A 16,660-nucleotide genomic window follows, 5' to 3' on the forward strand; every position below is an offset into this window, starting at 1 on the left:
GTTTCTCAAACACATATGCACACATTTACATTGCGTAACATGTATTTACAGTAGCTGGTGCTTTTTTTAAACAGCGACTCACAGTGTGCAGCATTAGAGCAACTTTTTATGCTATCAGCATAACCAGCATCCCACACCACAGCTGCCCTGCGGAGGTGTGTGTTTGCAAAGAAGAATTAACAGATTGAGAAAGAATAATACATTTCGAGGTTCAAGGTGACTTCACTCCCCCAGCTGATGTATCAAACACTAGTATGAATCCTCCACGGTATTAGTGGTATATGTGGATAAATGAGAGCTAAGAGAGAAGTTACCCTCGGGGGGGTGCGGTGTGATTCAGCTGGAAGAGAGGGATGGATTTTCACTTTAAGATAGTATGAGGTGAGGAGTGACGGATGGGGTGAGAGCGGCGTATAATTCTATCGTTTCAGACACACACAAACACAGAGAGACAGAGAAACAATGAAAAAGTAAAAGAGACACTGCCTCAAATATGACACACATGGCCATACACACACAGTTTGGCATGTGTTCACTGTAATACTGTCTCTCTCACTCTCTCCGACCCCCACACACACACACACACACACACAGAAACACACACAGAAAGAGAGAGCCAGACACAAAGAGAAAACTGTACTTAACGGAGCTCCTCCACCCTGTAATCCTTTCAGACCAAACCAAGCCTGAACACCTGCAGTGAGAGCTACGACAAGTGCTCCGGTTGAACAACCATCCAACGCAGTTCATATGTCACAGTCTCTCCTAATGGAATACAAATGACGTATTTTCTCAGGTCACAACCTCTCAGTTATGTTCCAGAATACTAAATCTCAGTCCTGGTCGTGACATGTAGACGTTTTGAAGACTGTGACAGTGGAACTAAATTCTTCCTATCCAGACACTGTGTCACAGGTAATACGACTGTGGGTTTCTTTGGGCTTTCGAGAAAGAAGAGGATGAGGAGAGCAGAAACTGGGAGGAGAGGAGCGTATGGTGTATAATCACACAGACTGGATAACATTGAAATGCCTCGGGCCAGCACTGACAAACACAGCTGCTTACTGACACAGTAAATCTACTGGATGACTCTCTGCCCCTCTCTGCCTGCCTGCAAGCACACATACGCACACACACACACACACACACACACACACACACACACACATACGCACACACACACACACACACACTTGAAACTGTGCATGTTGGAGGGTTTGTGCAGTGCCACTGGGCTCTCTCAGGTTGGATAATAACTCTTGGCCTGTCAGAGCGGAGTGCTAGCTGTCCAAAAAGCTGTCAACATCCCACTTACCCTAAACCCGGCACGACTACGGTCTGTGCTTACGGGATCTTTGCAGGCAGTCTTCCCGACACTCTTTAGCTGGCACATGCTGTCGCAGCCCCAGGAGTCAGACGCAGCTTTGTTTTACTGTAACTGATGGTGAAAGAAAAGTTTGCACAATTGTTTTCATGAATGTTCATTTAGGTCAATGGAGCTGGAGCTGGCCAGGGTAACCTTAACCCTTCTGCTTAACAAACTGGAGATAATAAGGGGACATGAACTGTAATGGCCTTATTTGACCAACTAGATCCTGGAGCTGTAGAACCAAAGGCCCACGGCTAGACCCTTTAGCACATTCCCAACCTGGCCTTGTAACTTTACAATTTTAAATTTCATGCAAAACATCAAAGTCCAATTTTCCATGCAGGTGATATGAAAATCCCTTCCATCAACTTCTGAGGAAAGCAGGTTAGTAGTCAGGGGACCTTTGTCGACATCAATGCATAGGTGACATGAACATGTAATCATTACAGGTTGGTACGGTTTTGCCAACAAAACTACTTGGTTAAGGTTAGGAAAAGATTACACTACCTAAGTATAATTTGTAATGTCGTTTAAGTTACGAGCATTGGCTTTTGGATTTAACCGTGCTCTTCTTAGGGATAAAGTCCTGTGTTGTTGTCCTGTACTTTACTGCGTCATCTGACTAGACTAACTTAATGAGAAGAATGGGTGTGCCACCCGCAAGTTCTCCTGGTCCTAATATTAGCACAAAATGTCTCTTACTCAAACTACGAAAAACGTAAACGTCAAAAATAAATAAATGCATCATTAAGGCTTTCCTGTAAGAGCAACTTTCCGTGAAGTCGCCCCTACCAAAAATATACCACTTCTTTGTTTTTTTGAGTGAAGCACACACGTTGTAGTTGCCTGTGGTCGCGGTTTTGGGAAAGTATATTTGGTCCCAACTCCTCCTGCTGAAACACAGGTAAAGGTCCTGAGTTCCTCTAACAGTTCTTGGGCCGCTGGGAAAGTTCCTGTTGTCGTAACGCCCAAGCTGATATTTGATTTTCAGGCTAAACTTTGCTGTTACAACTCTGGTGGTAGAAGGTAAAAAAGAGGAGTGGGACTCCACACTTCTTTCATCCATCTGTTCATCTTTACGCTTCTTTGTTTCTATCATGTAACTGTTTGACGGCATCTTTAACTTTTTACGTGAACTGACCTGATTTGAAGACCTCGCCGTATTCCCTCCTTGCCGTATGTTTGTGTGTTCATTGTGTGAACATGAGTTAATGTCATTAAATGATGTAACAGCATTATGTCTTTTCCAAGGCTGCCCCCCGCCCCCCATCCCCCCTCTCTTTATTTTTTTCCCCCACCCTCCCTCTGGCTGCAGTAAGGCCCAGATGAAAATATGAACTCAGAGAGAGAAGTTAATCTCCCGCACAAACGCAGAGCGGAGGCTGTAACTCAATACAAGCTGCTTTGTGGGAGGCCAACTTGTCCTCATCTCAGAGAATTAATACAAGTTGTCCACTTATGAGGAATGAGATTAAACTGTAGTTGGCTCTTATTAAAGCCCAGAATGAACACAGAGGCATTAAAGATCTCTGTGTGAGAGTGTGCGAGGGTTGGAAGGTGCAAAACGCATGTGTGTGTGCGTGCGTGTGTGTGTGTGTGTGTGTGTGTGTGTGTGTGCAGGGTGGGGGCTCGAGATTCCCAAGCAGGCCTTATTGGAGATGATTACGCTCATAAAACCTCTGCTCTCTAAATTGCCCCCTCCTCCTCCTCTTCCTCCTCCTCCTTCCATCTACAGTCTAAACACACTTAATCAAGCGCAGGTGTGTCCTGATGCATTTACAGACGCCTCGCCGACAGACGGCAACAACACAAGCGAGGAGAGGAAGCAGGAGACATTTAGCCGTCTTTTCATTGTCTTGAGGTTGACAGATATGAATGAAAATCATGAATGAGAACAAATGTGTCACATGTTGGTTGTCTTTTACTTTGTTTTCTTAATTTCTGTTCCCTCTCCTCTCCTCCATCACTCCTCTCTCTTCCTCTCCCTCCATCTTAATTCACTTCTGGATCAGCCAGTGTCGGGGATCTGTGGGTTAATACGGTTACCGGGATAACAATCTCCCCCTGCATCGCTCCATGATAGATGGGCACTGTGTGTGTGTGTGTGTGTGTGTGTGTGTGTGTGTGTGTGTGTGTGTGTGTGTGTGTGTGTGTGTGTGTGTGTGTGTGTGTGTGTGTGTGCTGAGTGATTGAGCAAGTGGGTGAGTGAGTGAGAGATAAAGTAAGCGGCGGCTGTGTAAAAATGTGTGCTTGTGTGTGTGTGCGGTCCACAAGCGAGAGTGTGGAAGCAGAGGGGGCCGTGGTATCCGTCAGAGGAGAACAATGGCTTTTAAATGAATCTGGGAGGTCGTAAATCACACAAAGAGAGAGCCCAAATGCAGCGCTGATTGCCTGGACGTCAGAGTCGGCGGACGACAGGAAGGAACGAATGAACGAGAGAATGAACGAGAGCCCCAGCGAGACACCTTGTTAACGCCTGAACAAAACGCCTCCATTAGGAACCAATGGCCTACTTATGCAAATGAGTCCACGTACGCATGCTTTTCTCTCCTGAAAGTTCTGTCCTTGGGAGGCACATGCAGTCAGTCAGTCAGGACAAATGTAAATAAATCAAAGGACAAACACTTTTCCATTACATATTTGTCGGTCTGAGGTGAAGCTCAAAGAGAACTCACAGGAGGCGTTCACCCTTTATGCCTGTGCTGGCGTTACACCGTTGCCTAATACTGTTGATCTCTTCAAATATCGAGCCCTGCGAGGACAAAGACATTGCCTAACACAAAATTCCTCTTTGAATATGTGTTTTTCTTTGTCGCGTTTAATTTGGATTGGCTTGATAAAGATATAATTTCACTGTCACTGGTAATGTCTGTAGCTGTTGCTGCGTGTGTTAATACTGAGCCGTTGTAAATCATTAGAGCCATGCTTCATTATGGTTAGCGCGAGTGTTGCCTCAGAGAGAGAGATGAGTGGTAGGCAGAGTGTAATTACAGGTATGTGGGGAGAAAACATGCAATTACAGATGTAGAGGAGGCATTTTGCACACTTTTCCAGTTTGTGTGGTGTGGAAGCTTGATTACCTCCTCTCTCATCAGTGGTGGAAATTTAATTTACCCAAGCGGTTCTGTACATTTTAAGTTTAAGGAAATATTGCACATTTTTTAACAGCTATAGTTACTTTGCAGTTTAAGAAAAAAAAATCATTTGATAAGGATGTTAAAATTGAGATAAGAACTTCCCAACACAGACTTGAGACCCTTTACAAAAAAATGGTGTCTAACTGGGTTCCTTGTCACATTTCAGATGTAAATTAGGTGTCAGATATCTCCCCTGAAAAATGTCTCAAACACTTTCGTTCAAATCACTGTTTGAAGCCCAGGAAGGTACAATTATCCAACATTTCACCCAAATTTTAAGATGAGAGAAAAGTCCAGAAAAATGTATGTAGCACCATTTCTTATTTTCAATTTTTTCCACCCCACCAATTGTTTCAGGTCTCCCTAGAGGTTGTGAGCCATTTGGACAATTTTTTTGTTTTTTATAAAACACAAGTATTAACAATCTAATAATGTTATACATGATAATGTGTCAGTGACAAGGGCCATTTATTTGCATCACAAATAGTTAGTATTAGTTAGTATTATAATAGTTAATATTTTAAGCTCCTCTATACTTATTTGTGAAAAATAGCTGATATAATAACTGAATTGTTTTTGGAAATACTGATGACATATTGATTTGCTGTATCTTTAATGGTGATATAGCAAACATATCAAACAGTTTTGTCTTTACACATTCAGAAGATGCAGGGCAATAATTGTCAGTTATTTGGAGTTGTATCTCGAGGCAACCTTGAGTCCAGTTTTCACTCTTCACTTATCTCTGTTTTTGGTCTCTACCAACCACTGGTGGACTCAGATGGACTTGCCCCCCCTGGTGCCCCCAAAAAAGTCTAAAAGTGACCTATGGGGTGCCCTTCCATTGGAGAAAACATGGTGAACTGCCCTCTCTTCACTATAAATACATCACAACGTTGTGAATGCTATATGTTTTTTGGGGCCCTGAACCTCAAACGTCCTCAGTCCACCACTGCTACCAACCCCTAAAGGAAATATCTGTCTCTCTCTACCTGCTGAACGCTCACCAGATAGTTGCTAACTGTTTCTCTCTGCTGTTTGGATATTGGCCAGGTAGTGTTAAGTATCTTTTCAGAGCTTTATATGCTGTAAACAGCTGCCTGCTTCAGCCTTAACAATGTTTTGAGAGTGGTGAGAATGAAACAAAACAGTAAAGTCTGTGAGCCGACAACCAAACAATGAGCTGATCATGAAAATACTGATTATTGCTGCTTAAAGTAGGAGTATTTTTACTATAATTTAGTGGTACCTGTACTTCAGTAAGGGATATAAATACTTCTTCCACCACCTCTCTCCTGTGTCTTTTTTCCCGGGCTCGTTGTGTACAGTTGCAGTCAAATAACAACTGGCAGTGGCCCGGGGTCACTGTAAGGTTTGAGGTCAGGTCAACTCATTTGGCCACACAGAGCAGCCCAGCTGATGATCCAGGGTTAGAGATGAGAGGTTAAGGGTCAGGGCATCCTGGTTAGTGCTTCTTGTGTCACCTGTTTGCTCACAGGGAAAAGAGACAACAGAAATAGAGGCGAGAATAAGAAGTGTGAGAAAGTGAAGACACAGAAGTAAACAGGTGTCTTAAATCCTGGCCTCTGTCTTGTTGTTTAAAGGTTGTTTGGATTTCATCCACATGACGTATAAAATGTTACGAAAAATGAGCCAAAAAAAAACAAACCTGTAATAATTTCAACATCTGAATTCTCTTGCGTTCGTGATCTATCTCTCACTCCCCCTCTCCCTCCCTCCCTCGCTGTAACCATAATAGTGTGTAATGTGCTGGCTGATTAGGACTTTGACGGCGAGGTTCAGACCAGCCACCCAGACACTGAGGTTAGTTAGTCTGGGTTTTGCGGCCAGACTGTTTGGCTGGGGATACCCTCCTGTTAGTTAAACCTACATTGACCGCAAGTCACATTCCCACACATATACGTGTGTGGACTCAAACCTGCTTTGAATGAACAACGACGCAAGCCGGTTACTGACTAACTGAAACACGAATGTTGCTGTAGGTTGTTGTCCTTCCTGAGAACAATTGGCTATTTGTACTGTTTGTTTTTAAATGATTTCAGGGTCTGGTCTGTCGGTGGGTGGACCCACAAGAGTGGGACACTCACAGAAGAAGATGCAAGAAAACAAAAAGGACAGTCACTCCTCAATGGCATGTTCCTGAGACAAATGCGACCCCTGAAACAGAGGTATGCGACAGCTGCTGGGGACTGAGGAGAAAGAAAAAGTACAAGGTAAGAAAAGAGTCAGTGCTCCGACTCACTGCGACATCTCCAAGCGTAAAACAAAGACAGGTGGGTGTCTGCAGTTGGGTTTGAAATTGTCCGGTGGCGATGAAAACATTCGGAGCAGTTGGTTGCCGCAAAGTTGCCGTTGTCTGTATTTTTCTCTGACGCACGCAGTGCACATAAACACACAGATGCGAAAACACACACACAATATTTACAATACTTAGAGTATTTGGTGACGGGTTAGAGGAGGCGTGACTGACCTCCTCAGTCATAATTAAGAGCCTAAGAGAGCAGAGCCTTTAGGCCTTTAGGCCAGCCGGGGGCCCTGCCCAGACACACTCCCTCAGACTGCACTGTTTATGTTTCATTAGAGCACAATTATATGTCGCATCCCTCTCTCTCTCTCCCGACACCTCTCACTCTCACACACACTCTCTCTCTCTGACTTTCCCCCAATTCGTTCATGTGTGTCTTTGACATGTGTGCGTTTTGCTCTCAGCGTGTTCAGAACAGAACAGTGTGTGCCTGGCTCCGGCGAGCAACAATATTTGTCTCCCCTCAATCCTTATCACAGGTCAAACAAGCTGCTGAGAGGCCCTTCACTCTGCTATACATACAGAGAACAGGAGGGGGAGGGGGAGAGGGAAAGACGATCAAATATTATATAAAAAAAAATACTATGGAGGTGTTACAAATCAAAGAATGTAGCAGGGGCTGCTGGAGGAGGGAGCATGTACTGTGTGACACTAGGAGGAAAGCAGGAGGAGGAGTGCCTTCCAGTAAAAGGTGGACAGCTCCTCTCCCCCGGCTGTCTCCACTTCAACACCGCCACAAAGGAAATGACTACGCATTGCACGGATTAGACAGGAGAGTTGTACAGTCCTATCTGTGCCAGATAAACCACACATCTCAATACCAAAACAAACGAGGTCCTTGCAACTTCAGCATGTCTTTTTTTTCTTATAAGTGAAACAAAAACGTTACATGCTGGAACTATTTTTTGGCGGACGCAGTGACTTCAAGCAGTCTCACCTGGTCTGTCTGAAAACCTCACCTTGGCACTGAAGGTCCTGAAAGTCACTGGCCTGGACAAGAAAAAGTTCCATCACATAACTTGAGAGTGAAAAAGCCAAAATGTCGAACTACTGCTTAAATTGCAATGGCAATGATGTTTTTTCCTTTCTCTGTTATTTTTACCAACATCCATGAATTAAAACAGACACAAATGATTAGAGCTGCCGGGTGCAGTTTAGCTCAGAGGGTAGAGCAGGCGTCCCATATACAGAGGCTTTGTCCTCACTGCAGCGGCCCGGGTTTTAGTCCCAGCCGGGGGCCCTTTGCTGTGTGTCACTCCCCCTCTCTCACCCTGGTTCCTGTCATTTCTCCAAGCTGTTCTGTCACTAAAAGTCCCCCCCCCCCCCAAAAAAAAAGATTAAAGCTGCAACAGCTTATTGATAGAAAGACTCGAAACCTGCTGGAATAAATGTTTGCAATGTTTCTGCAGCCATGGATATGTTGAAACTTTACATTTCTATAGATTCAGTTTTATGTTGTGATAAAGCTGTGCTAATGGTCTGCTTAGGTTTAGGCAGGAAAACTACTTGATCAGGGTTAGGAAAAACCTTGGCTCAGCGTGCCACAAACATGGCTGGAGATGTCTGCAGGTGTCCTTAAACATTTCTGGTAGTTTAACGCTTTCAAATGTCGAACAAAGTCTTGAACTGCTGTCATTAGCTTGGCAGCCTCTTCACCTGTAACTCAGCCACCATACCCTCTACTCCTGACATGAAAGTCAGGTCATAACCATGTAATGTAAACGTGATACAAACCCATTTTAGTGATGTGAACACGGTTGGTAGCCTATGACATGTAGTAACTTATCAGCGGTTTGCAGAAACATTAACTGCCAACATTTTGTCCTGGTGACTGGGCTGGAACCTGCAAGCTGCCCGCTATTTTGATAATCACTTCATCGTTTCTGTCATTTTTCAAGCAAAAATGAGAAACATTTGCTGATTCCAGCTTTTTAAATCTTTTAAAAGTCTACTGATATGATTTATGACGGTAAATGAAGAGTCTCTGTCTCTGTTGGTTTGACAAAAGAAGCTATTTGAAAAATGTCATCTTGGTGTAGACTAAACAATAATTCGATTAGTTGTGAAAAAAATCTACAGATGAGTTAAAAATGAAAATGAAATGATGGTAAATGATTTTAACCAGGTACCTGCACTCTCACCTACAGCAGGACTCTGGTATCCCCAAGTTACCAAAAAACAAAATTTAAAAAAATATCTGGGCAACAAGTAACAGTTCAGACTTTTGCCATGAGGTGTTATACAGATGGTATATACACACTACAAGGTGGCTGAACCACTGTCAATTATGCAGTGAGAGCTACACATGAGATCGCAGCCCTTTAAAAGATGCTGTGCTCTGTGAAAGGCAGAGGAGAGGAGACGAGAACAGCTCCAGAGGGCACAGAAATGTCAGAAAGCGAGTTTTTTCACTCCTGCTGTCTTTACCTGAGGATACTGAGGAGTAATTAGCAGGTCTAAATCAATATTTAGTGATTCATGGTTGTTTACGCCTGCTCCTACACCACCATCATCATCAAACATACATGGATGCACATGTTGGAGTCATCAGGTCTAGACATCCAGCCAGGGCAGAGACAGTGTTAACCCCATCCATGACCAGAGGGCGCAAACCACACACCAGCCAAACTCTCCAACAAAAACACACACGCACGCACACTGTAGGTAAATCATACACATTCACCTACAGCTGTGTTGATTTGATTTGGCAAAGTTGAAATGCTGTTTTATGGCTGTTATTATACCCCACAGGTATGCTCCACAGTCTAATCTGTGATCCTGATCCTGATCCCCAGTCCTACGCTTGCTATCGTTTGGCTTATCTGAATGGCAGGACAGATGTTTTCGTGAGCATCCCCGACCCTTTCTTTGCTCGAGACATCACTACCGTCTCTATCTCCTCATGAGTCATGGCTGGAATCATTCTCCTGCAATTTTGGCTTGTTGTCTCGTTTATTTTCATCTTGCTTTCGTCTCTCTTGTTCCTGGTTTCCCCCTCTTTTGCCATTTCCTTCGAGAACAGGAAAGCCCCTTCACACAAACAGCCCTAGACCGTGCATTCAGTACTCTCTCTCTCTCTCTCTCTCTCTCTCTCTCTCTCTCTCTCTCTCTCTCTCTCTCTCTCTCTCTCTCTCTTTCTCTCTCTCTCAGTTCAGCAGGCTATGTAAACACTCAGTGGACTACAGCTGGCGTAAAAAGGAGAGTAGGGGGACATAGTTTGTGTCTGTGTGTGCGTAGGTGTGTACATATTTATGTGAGAGCATACAGGCAAATGCGCACTGGAATTAGGAGTGAGGAGACATTGACCAAATGAAGAATAGTGTGTGTGTGTGTGTGTGTGTGTGTGTGTGTGTGTGTGTGTGCATGACTGAGTGTATTTGGAGTGGGGGTGTTACAGGCATGAGATACCGAGGGACCAGCGAGGAAGCTCACAAAAGTCTGGAGCTTGTGGGGATATTGAATGGCTCATTAAGTGTGTGTGTGTATATGTGTGTGTGAGTGTATGTGTGTTCATACAGCTGTGTATGCCAGACGCTGCTGTACAGGAAAACAGGAGTTGGCCTGAGACCTACCCGATCAAAGAATGTGTTAAATCAAAGTTGTACTGTTGCTCACTTGTGTGTATTTTTAGTGTAAAGTGCTAGATGTTGTGTGTGTGTGTGTGTGTGTGTGTGTGTGTGTGTGTGTGTGTGTGTGTGTATCGACACGCCTCTCTCTCTGAACGGTCCTACAAATTTTGTGTTTGCTGAAGGAAATACCTTGACAGGTTTTTGGAACAGCCGCCTGGGTACCCCCGCTCCATCTCCCACTCTTTCTCTCCATCCCACTCTCTTCCTTTGGTGTAGTTTTTTTAGTGTTATTTTACACTTACACACCCTTCCTCTGGCTCCGAGCAACACGCACTCCCTCTTCAAAACTTGTGTTGTGTAACTGCCATTTGGTGATCAGAAAACTTAACATTTGGAGGATGAAGTGAGAAGTGATTGTAAATCTCCTTCTGTGATAGTACCGATGCGTCATTAGTTATGTCACAGCCACATCCTGAAATAAATAAAGTTTTTCGAAGTGTTTCTTTCCAGGGATCTTTGGTATTATTAATAGCATTCATTTTAAAAAGCTATACTACGCAAGTCCGCAAGTATTGATAAGAGGAGCCTGTGTACTGGCTGCAGACTCCTCTACCCACACCCTTTTTTTTCTCACTTCTCACACTTTCCCTCCTACCTCTATTTTCTCTCTGTTTCACACAATCAGCGTTGACAGTTTAACAGCAGACAGAAATGCTCTCACATTTTTTTTTCTGCGACAGATGTGTCAGTGTCCCATAATGATGAAAGGTGACATTCCACAGAACTCGCGGAGACGGGAAGCGCCGCTCAAAGGCCACAGGAAACAGGAAGTAACCAAGGATGAGCTGTGCATGTCACTTACGGTTACCGTTGAGGAGACTTAGGAAGTCGTCAGAAGATGAGTTGTGACGGTTTGCTCAAATGCAGAAATGAAAGAGAGAGAAATCTCGTGTTGAAATTCGAGGTAAAGTGATTGCAAGGAGTGTGTGTTGACAAGCAGCATAACAGACGCGGAGGGAGAGAGAGAGAGGAGCGGAGAGGGAGTCTATAACTAGTTTTGTGTTGAAAGGTCAAAGTCAGGCCTCGGATTTGAAATTGAAATGAAGTGTTGGTTTGGCTCCGTGCCCACCTCAGTACTCTATGGAAAGAGAACAAGTGTGTTTGTGTGTGTGTGTGTGGTAGCACCTGTGTACACATTTATCCCCATTTTCCACAGTTTTATATACTTTCTGTTTGGATTTGTTACACAGGTATAAAGACTGAAAACAATTAATTTTATATACTGTGCATTTAACTGTATATTTTGATTAGGACAATGCTTCTGTTCCTCTGATGGCATCAGTTACAACCAACTTCCTTTCTACAGATTGGCTTTTAGTGTTAAGGCAGCTGGATGCTCTGAGGTGGTGCCCCTTTCATTCATGAGGACGCTCCTTACTGGGGCAAAACATTCTTAAGGCTTTTGAATTTTTAAGCCCTCGTGTTACGGGAGTCCAAGGTCAACCCCTTGATACATGAAGGACCCAAAAAATGACATACTGATGCAGCTCTTCAAGTCTCTTTAATTTTTCAATTTACTTAATGGCTCAGATTGTACAGTAATAATGCAGAGGATCATTTTGGAGTTACTGTGACAGGCAAATGTATGCAGTGTTTTACCAATGGTTCTTTCCAGTGTTTCCCACACATAGCCTTTACTTGGGAGGGCGGCCCAAGTATATTTGGCAAACCATTTTAGCCTTTCAGACTTTTTTTCAATCACTCTTCGTGATTAACTAGTGGACAATCTGCCCACGCTGCCCATAGCCGTCTATTGACAATTGCGCATGCTCTGCAAAGAAAAAGAAAGAGAGAGAGAGATGTTCTTTGGTATTAGATCCCTCCTGTTAACACAGTGATTGTGATGCAACCTCTCCTATTTAATGTAAGCCTACCTATGGCATTGTTATGTACAAACCTCACAGTGCACCTGGTTGTTGTGATGTCATGCGGTACACCGTTTGTTTCGGTAGGCTACATCATCAGCGACAAGCTTCCTTTACATGCATCACACCTGCTGTTGTGAAAACGGAATCAGGGGCAATAAAAGCCACAAGAGAAGGTGTGTTTTTATTAAGCACACTTCTGTGCCCCCATATCACAGGTGCCCAGCCATTCAGTGGGAAATATTGGTGTCTTCTCGCCCCAAAAGCCGGGATAATATATTTGGTGCAGTAGGGATCGCTGTGTGGATGTGTTGACCTTGTTCTCATTGCTGTGTTTTGCATTTGGCCCCCACTTGTGTTTTTTTGTAGTGTGCAGTAGTTCTGGGGTGAAAAGTCTTCTAAACCTGCTAGCATCTTTTGACCTGCATTTCTAACTGTCCTGCAGTTGGCAAAAGCGCCACACCACCAAAATCTGTTCTCGAGTCCTCAGTTCTCCAAAATCTACCAGAAGTCACATACAATCCAGATCAATGGCAAATAGGTTTCCTCCCTTTTTTTTTGTTACCATGACTGAGGTGTGATTGTTTGCAGGGGAGATTGGAGCTTGTAACTGGTTGGCTATGCGTGGCGCAGCTTGGCATGTTATAAGGGTTATTGAAAAGCAAATCAGTGAGGCATGGTTTGACTCAGCCGGTGGAAAAGTCCCGCTGCTGTATTACACAAAGAGATAACCCACAAACTTCTTACAGACACCTCTCATGACTGCAGGCGGTGAGTATTTGATACTTGAAAGACAGTAGAGTATTATCTATTAGGGTGAAGCAAGTATCAAAACACAACAGTGAGTTAGCTCACTTTTGTGTGCTTCACTTTTATGCCACTGTTGTTGTTCAGGAGTGATGATATATATAAAATGTCAAAAGTGTGCGTTTAGCAAAAGTTCCTTACCCTGACATAGTAATGGCATCACGTTATGACACATTAGTACTCTTTCAAGGTTTTGACATTATATAATAAATGTCACACATAGACTTTTTTATTAAAGCACTGGTAGATGGATGGTATGGATGCAGGATCAGTAGAAGTGAAGTCCGACCGACTCTGGAAGGTGAATTTTACATGAAAACTGATGTCGTGTGTTGACTCTTTCTGGAGCTTATAAACCTAAACATGATTTACCAGAGACGTGGTTTCCAAAAAAACTGGTTGGTGAAGGTGTTTGTAAATGTCTTCTAATTTGTTCAGGCTTCAGCAGAGTTCTGAGCGTTTACTATGCTGCAGGAAACATCCTGAACAATTCAGACTAGACAGTTAAATTCCAAATCTCTTACGACATTTTTCAAAGTGTAAACAAGGACGTTTCTGCCCTTTACTAGCTAATTTCCTCAGATAATTAAAAGGCAGCCTTTTAATTCTTTCTTCCACCAGTCCTCCTTGATGACGCAATGTTACTCATACGGAGTTTAACTGGATCAAACTGAGGAGAATTTCCATTGAGGTTTATTTATGAAATTCACATCAGAAATTGTCGGTTACTTTTCACAGGGACTCCCCATCTCAAAACTGACTCTGTGAATGATGCGCCACTGACATCCCTGGTGCTGACAGAGAGGGCCGATTGCGGGAGGCCGAGGTGCCGTTTGAGCCGCGGACGGATAACACAGGGTGAAACGAGGGAGCGGGGAAATGGCTGCCTGCCAGAGCCCGGTGCCAGGTGCAGAATGTAGGGTAGAGAAGTGTCCTTCCTCTGCTTCCCCGTGGAGGGCACCAGCCCATACTGAACCTCCACTGTCCCAGTACCCTCTACCGCTGCTGGGCCACTTCTCCTCCTCCCCAACCTCAGCTGTTTCTCGATCTCGCCCTCAATTGCTCCCTGTCCCTCTCCCAGTAGAAAACAACTCTGCGCCAAACAGAAGAAGGAGATTGTGTCAAATAAATGGTATGTGCTGCATGCCGCAAATCACACACACATGTTCTGCACTCGCGAGCAAACCCCCTTCTCTCTCTCCTCTTTCCAATCTGTCTCTCTCTCTCTCTCTCTCTCTCTCTCTCTCTCTCTCTCTCTCTCTCTATACATTGGACAGAGCTGCAGAGTTTTATGGCTCATGTGTGTTGTGACAGTGTGAAAGGCACAGGAAGGAAAGGCCATGCTTCCTCTGATGCTCCTGCTGCTGTGGACCAGAGGAGATAAGAACACAGACACACACACACACACACACACACACACACACACACACACTTTTACACACACACAGCCATGAACAAACAAATGACAACACAGATCCATGCCGCCTGCACCAACACCCCCTCCCTCTCCACCTCCCCTGCAGATCAGCCTCCACGTGGTTTGGCCCTAATCAACCCTCCCCACCTCCTCCACCTCACACATTTTAGTTTGCTCTCTTCGCAACAATTTGCTCTCCCCGGTCTAACTCAAAGTATTTGTATTGGTCGGCGCTGGATGAACACTGGAGGCTGTTAGTTTCAAATAAGCAAATAATTGCTGCTCAAATTAACACTGAACTATTCAGGTTAGTGATAGACAAAGCATCCTGAATGCTCCCTCATTAGAAGCGTCCTCTCCATCCTGATCATTTTTTTGTGTGCATGTTTGGAAATAAAAGCACCTCTTTGACAAATAAGAGCAGAACTTCCTGGAAAGTGTGTATGCTGTGCTTTCCAGGGTGAGACCGCTGCTGAGAGTGTGTGCAAATGTGTATTTTCTGTGTGTGTGTGTGTGAGTGTGTGCCCGCTGACGTAAGCCCCCTCTATCTGATGATGCCCTTCTAATCCCCACAGTGATGTGTCATGAATATGGAGTTTAAGACTCAAATCCCCAGGGATACACAGGCTATAGATAGCTTGCTCCTTTTCACACATACACATGCACACAGAAAGGCGCACACCTTCAGCAGCTGTCCTGCTCACGCACACACACGGCTGACACACCGCCGCTGACCCTCGTGATGTTGGACGGGCAGAACATTGAGAAACCAGAGAGAGGTGATTAAGAGGAAAGTAACAGAGTCAGAAGAATTTCAGTAGATGGCAGAAATAACTGAGGAATGCAGAAAATAAAGACTTATGGGGCTGCTGATTGTCTGTGAAATTTAAAGAGTAGCAACGTCAGTCTTATTTCTCATCTCTGGCCATCCTTCCTATTGGGAAAAATAACAATTTGGTTGCCTTGTTAATAGCTGACAACAGATAACAACGATCCAGTGTTCCAACTGTTTCCCAAGTTAAATTGTGAATGTAATGGCTGTGTGGATTATGTTCTGGAGCAATGTTTTATTGAATGAGTGAAGTGCCATATATCACACTGGAATCGCTGGGAGGTGAAGTGTACAAAGCACTAAGGATTGTGACACCAGATACCGGAGCTTGAATCCAGAGTTAAGCGCATTGGTTAATGTTTGGGGAAGATCATGGGTTTGGTTAAACCTTAATAAAAAGCATGAACATCATGAACAAATCACTGTGGATTTTTTTTGCATCATACTGAGGAATCAATCGTTCCCTAACAAGCAAAAGCAGCAGTTATGCTGCAATGAGTTGATACAATAGAATAGTTAAGTAAAACATACAAAATTAGTCAAGGAACGTTTAGCTGATACACTCAGTACGCTCCACGTGTTATGTTAGTGTACACTTTAATAAAAGAAAACTTACCCAGTGTGCATGTGCTTGCTTCAAACGTATCTGCTGTCGTAGAGATTTTGTATTGTTAGAATTCACAGGATATGGAACAATACAACATTGCCAACCCATGGGGCAACAAGCATGGGCAGATAATCATAACACTCAGACTTTCAAAAAATCTAAAACACAATGAGCATTCTGCAAAATTTACAGACTGCATTCCATTGTTCTTTGAACAAGGACAGAAGAACCAAAAAAGTGCAATGGAACGGCCATCCGAGTAGGAATTCTGGGTCAGAAACTTAAGAACCCCCAAGCCTGAATTTACCAACATGGAACATGTACATCAAAGCAGTATGGCGGCCACACAGTGAACAATTACCTTTTAACTTTTGCATCACTTTTTACTTCATGTAGTGTTTATACGCTGTGGGCGTTTTCCTGAGCAGACGCACTGGGAGGCATTTAGATTGGACTTTTGGAATTGACTCCTGACTTGCAATGGATTGTAGCATTACAACTAAAACTTTACAAACACTAGTATCAGATCCAGAATCACCTTTATTGACTAAAAGCCCTTCTCCATTACAGCAGGGCTTCCTGCTTGTAGATGTCTCTTCAGCTGATGATGCTCTCATCTCGAGTCAAGGACACTTAAAGCAGTGCCAACATAAGCACAGTTTACTGTCACA

General features: G+C 43.9%; 1 long non-coding RNA gene across 13 annotated transcripts in view; it reads left to right on the forward strand.

The window, feature by feature from the left end:
• LOC119022914 overlaps positions 1 to 15,988 on the forward strand; it is a 191,331-nt gene extending 175,343 nt beyond the window's left edge. For 9 of the 13 annotated variants that reach the window (XR_005076115.1, XR_005076119.1, XR_005076111.1 and 6 more), the window contains one exon: positions 675 to 3,518. This is a non-coding gene — a long non-coding RNA (uncharacterized LOC119022914). Of the gene's footprint in view, positions 1 to 674; positions 3,519 to 6,569; positions 6,741 to 13,871 lie in introns of those variants that run through there. The other 4 variants (XR_005076118.1, XR_005076114.1, XR_005076116.1 and 1 more) reach the window with 4 other exon arrangements.
• Positions 15,989 to 16,660: the final 672 nt, after the last annotated feature.

This window comes from Acanthopagrus latus, chromosome 7 (genome assembly GCF_904848185.1).
Source record: "Acanthopagrus latus isolate v.2019 chromosome 7, fAcaLat1.1, whole genome shotgun sequence".
NCBI classification, from domain to species: domain Eukaryota; kingdom Metazoa; phylum Chordata; class Actinopteri; order Spariformes; family Sparidae; genus Acanthopagrus; species Acanthopagrus latus.